This window comes from Frankliniella occidentalis, unplaced genomic scaffold (assembly GCF_000697945.3).
Source record: "Frankliniella occidentalis isolate FOCC.00 unplaced genomic scaffold, Focc_3.1 Scaffold27, whole genome shotgun sequence".
Lineage (NCBI taxonomy): Eukaryota > Metazoa > Arthropoda > Insecta > Thysanoptera > Thripidae > Frankliniella > Frankliniella occidentalis.
Window position 1 is genome coordinate 1,999,268 of NW_026267157.1, and position 5,316 is coordinate 2,004,583.

Sequence of the window (5,316 nt, forward strand, 5' to 3'; positions counted from 1 at the left end):
CAGCACATCTTTCTTAGTGGAAATGCCCATGCGTTTGCTGGTGGTGCGTAAAGCCGAGGGGTCGTCAACTCTCCTTGGCCGTGTACGGAGGAATATTGAATATTACAAATAATATTGGTAATATTGAGCCAATTTTCAAGCTGTGACGTCATAATACAAGAAAATGTGTAATATCGAGGTAATATTACCAGTAATATGGCTAATATTGGTGTAATATTTGAGGTAATATCAGTCCGTGTACGGAGGAATATCGAAGTTGACGACCCCTCGCGTAAAGCCAAAGCGCCTTCGGCACTCCCACTCTGCTTCGGAAGCTGGAGTAGGGCGTTTAGTTTCTGTGCATCCTCAGCCATTGGCCCGCACTAACGCACGGGTTTTGCCTATAGCATTTGCACTGACAAAGATGTGCTGTCACTGTACGCCAAAGGCGTGCAGTCATTACATGCCAAAAGGCGTACAGTTTTGGGTGCTACACGCCTTTGGCGTACAATGACTGTACACCCACGATTAACAGTGTACTCGCCCGGCCCGTAAGGCGCCGTGGACAGGGGCGATAGACAAGCCCGCCCGCACCCCTGCGTGCGGTACAGTCTAACTACAGAAGTGCGCGGGGTTAATCAGCCACCTGGTGTATTGGCTTCTACAGCGAGTTGCTTATTTTTTTAGACTACCGTTATGGCTAATTTTGTTTAGATCTCTTAGCTAATAATTAGCTAGGCGAGCTAATATTCTAATCTAAGGCCATAATATATGCGAAATGCATTAGCTAATGTAGCTAATTCTAGCCGGAATCGTGTGCTCTTGGTGCCGCCTGTACGCTCACGTGGTCCAGCCGCTTGGCACGCGGCACTTGCCCAGCAGGAGGCCCCCCCCCCCCCTCATTGTCTGACCACGGTCAGGGCCTCGTGTGTCGCGGGCTACTCCCCTTTACCGCGGGGGGCACCGATACAACACCGACGGGGGGGACCTACTAGCCTCGATCTGCAGCGCTCCGCGCGACAGGTACGAAGTACGCGCATCGCATCGCATTGGGCGCGGAATAATTATTCGACACGAAAGGGGGAAAAATAAATAATAAAAACTGGGTGGCATTGATATAAAGTAGTACGCCGCGCAGCGTCGAGTAGTTTGGTAGTGATGCAGTGAGCTGTGTGTCGCTTTATCGACGGGGGATCAGTGACACATTTCGCGCGGAAAGCTATATTGACTGACTCTCCACTTTGCATCCACCGTGCGTGTGTCGCGGGGCGGGGCGTGGCGTGGCGTGGCGTGGCGTGGCGGGGCGTGGCGGGGCGTGGCGGGGTGAGGCGCGTATACGGGATGCGAAGCCGGTCCAGGCCAGGCTGGGCGACGCGGCGGTCGGTCGTCGCCTACCTTGCCAAGCGCGGCCGGGTACCCCCGCCCCGGGTATCCCCGCGGGTACCTCGCACCCTGACCTGGCCTCTGCTATCCTGCCCCAAATAAGGTGCAGGCGCTCGCAAACCGGAACAGTCTGGCGGCGGCGGCGTTCAGAGGCACTCTTCATACCTTCCGAATGGGAATGGGTTTACCCGTTTTCCAGGATTAAGGGAAGACCTGTGAAACTGCCCGGCCCGGTGACTCACGGGAAATAAAGAAACTGCTCACTGAGGTGTCCTTTTTTTCATGTCGAAAAGAAATCCCTCTTATTTTTCGATTTAAAAAAGCACGTGGAAATTGTTGCCATTTTCACGTCATGTTTTATGCGCGTGCAAGGCGGCTCAAAAAATGTCATGCTGGATTAGTAGTCATTGGATTACCGGGATTACAGGACAACTGCGCCCCGCACCGGGACATTTTTTTTATTTTTTTTTTACAGAACGCAAGTTAAATGAAACTTTCCTCTCGTCTTCATTCCTACCGCGAATCGCAGTCGGTCGAAAAATATACGTCTAAAATTCACGACCACTCTCCGGAATCCGGTTTTCAGATTCGGATCGCCGCGAAAAATGATAATTGGAGGACCCGATGACCCGACCCGAATCATATACAACGGTTGGCGTGACATAGAAAAAGAGCTCCTGCTGGACCATTTCTGCTTATAAGTTATACTTACTACTGAAAAGTTTTTTTAAAAATTACTATGATTTTATCCCTACAGACCAGCGCTGCTCGGGCTCGCCGTCGCGGCGCTCTGCGGCGTCATCCTGGCGGCCGCCGAGTCGGACGACACGGGCGCCGACTTCCTCCAGTCCGTGATCGGGCGCATCGGCGGCAGGCCCGACGCGCAGCCCCAGGACCTCGCGCGGCCCGTCGCCGACCTCAAGTGAGTAGTATAATCACCATACGATTAGGAAGTACTAGCAATCATTATATAAAAAGAGTACTCATCCAAAAAAGTACGTCCGTGGTTCGCCGTTACGAACCTGCCAAGTTCAGCCATTGGAGCTCTCATAGCGCCTGATCGGTAGGCAACATCTTGCCTGAAGGACATCCGTGTACTGCGGGGTGGCCTACCCTAAGTCACGCAGGCGTGAAGGGCCCGTTAGCAGCCGAACGAATCGGAGACAAAAACAAGCAGGCCCGCCCTTCCGCCAAACGAAGTTGCCAGCTCCGCTTCGCTCCGCCGGCAACTCCGTTCGGCAGGGGCCGGGCCTGCTTGGCCTGCCGGCGGCGATGGTCGGGCCTGCGGCCCGACCATTTCTGTCACGCGATTTGCTGAAGAACATGATCGAATGATGTAGCAGGCCTTCGGCCTGCTTAAACCCGTCGTCTTTGAGTTTGCCTCAAAGACTCGAGAAAGGGATGTAACGGTGAAGCACCGCGACTACAACCCACCCTTCTGATTAGAAAACGCGTTTTGGGGGTGGGGGGAGAGTTTCCTTTCTATTTTGCGGTTTTTAGGCCTTTTTCTACAACTTATTGTTTACTATGGCAATTTTTAGCTTATTTTCGTCTAAAAGACCATCTAGCGCCTAAACCGTTAGAGATAGAGCCAAACGGACGAAATTTTCGGCCAAAGTCTCTATTTTGACGAGTTACCCCTTAGCAGAACATAACAAAAAATTACTTTTTGGGAGAATTTTTGAACCTTGGATACCGCCATTCACACCCTTAGGGGTGGTTGCCAGGATTTGCCGTAGGCGTTTCGTTCTCTAGAAGTGGACCTTAAGATACCCTGAAAATTTCAAGTCTCTAGCACATCTCCTTCTAGTGGAACATACAGACAGACACACAGACACACAGACAGACACACACGAGGTCGTTTGCATAAGCCCGCTGGATAGCTTTTTCAAAGCAGAAGGGCGGGCTAAAAAACCCTCAATTTACTCCGACGTCGTGCTCCCCAGGGCGGCGCTGGAGCGCGTGTCCGCGTCCATGGCGGCCGCGGGGATGGACGTCGTGCCGGCCTCCGCGGCTGCCTCGCAGCACATGGAGACCGTCGTGCTGCCCGGCGACGGCAACCTGGACGGGCCGCCCTTCGTCCTGGCGGTGAGTCTACGAACCCCAGCATACTACTTATTGTCGTTGACCTCTGACCTTGACCGGCCCTCTCTCCTCCGCACCCCTCCAGCCGACGCCCGAGGCCCCGCTGGCGGCCGGCTCTGGCGTCCACCCCGCCTTCGGGCCGCCGCCGCCGCTGCAGGCGCCGCCGCTCAGCAAGGACGAGCTCGCCGCCGTGTACCAGGCCGTGGCCAACAAGGGCGTGCAGCTGGACCTGGGCTCCGTCAAGGGCGGCTACCTCCCCGGCGCGGACGGCGCCCCGGTGCAGCAGCTCCTCGGGCCGGGGGCGGCGGCGGCGGCGGCCGGCGACCAGGCCGGCTACTACTACTACTTCTTCCCCATCAAGGACCTGGGCGACGGCAAGACGGCGCAGCAGCAGATGCAACAGCTACAGCAGATCCAGCAGCTGGGCGGCGGGGTGAGTCAGCCGATACATCCACAGACTTGTTCTGCAGCCCAACATACATGACTGTAGGGGGGATCCAAATATTATGGGGTTCCAAAAGTATCAGGATGGTCACTAGAGTGGATGGGGACTAATTCGTGTGTTCCCAATAAGTCAGGGACAATTTCACGCGGCCAAGCGTTTCCGTGACCAGAAAAAGAGTTCTTTCGGCACAAACCTAACAGTCACAGGCACATAAATATTTTTTCGAGGCATGGTATCTTCTTGATCATATTGTCGGAAAAAATTGATAATAATTGTTAGAATGCCGGGAGAGGAAAGTATCGGAAAGTATATATTCCATCCCTAAAGAGTACAAACTGTGAATGAGCCACGCTTTCTATGTCCGCAGCCCACCGCCGGCGGCGACCAGGACCCGGGTGCGGGGGCCGACCGGGAGACGGCGCTGGGCATCATGGCGCAGCTCACCGGCGACCCGGGCGCCATGATGGGCGGCGCGGACGCGCAGAAGTCCGTGGAGCCGCTCTTCATGGCCATGTCGGGGTTCATCGGCATGGCGCTCATGTTCATCATGTCGGTGCTGTTCCTGCCCAAGGTGAGTGGGGATCGACCGCCCGTAGGGTTAGGCAGACCTTTCGACTCGCGAGCCGCCGCGGCTGCCGACCGAGTCGGGCGCACGCCGAGGTGTCCAGTGGCACGGAAACGCCACCGATTGGGTCGTACCACGTGACTTTCGAGGCGGGTTCTAAAACATTTTAAAGTCAGAAGAGGATCAGGATAGTCGTAAGAGTCGATTGGGGCTCCATGATTTTTGTACCCCGGGGTGAAAATGTCACAGGGTGTCAGGGAGAAGAATATTGTGGAGTCTGCAGAGATCAGGACGATCGCTAAAGTCCATGGGGACTCCATGACATTTTTACTCCGGGGTACAATTATTATCCTACGGTCATGGTATTTGTATCCCCCCTTAAACAACGCGTCTGTTGCAGTGGGGGGCGCTGCGCTCGCGCGGGGTGACGGCGCTGAAGCACGCGCCGGACGAGCTGGCGTCGCTCACCAAGCTGGTGGTGCAGTCGATCGAGGGCAAGGACTGCAGCGAGCGCATCGCGTGCGAGGTGGGCCGCGCCGTGCGCACCATGCACCTGGGCAACAAGCCCCTGCGCGTGCTCGAGATAGTGCTGCCGCCGCACCTCAGCAAGCAGATCGGCCACATCCGGCGGGCGGTGCGCAAGGCCGAGAAGTGCAGCTTCATCCCGTGCAAGTACCCGGCCTGGTGGTCCGGCACGGCCAAGCCGCCCCTCAACAGCAACGTGATCAAGAACAAGCTGCCGCCCAAGCTCATCCCCCCGCCGCACCACTACGCCACGACGTCGCCGCGGCCCGCCGCCGCCGCGCGCAGCACCCCGCGCTCCAAGCCGCTGCCGCACTCCCGGCCGCCCCCGCCCCCG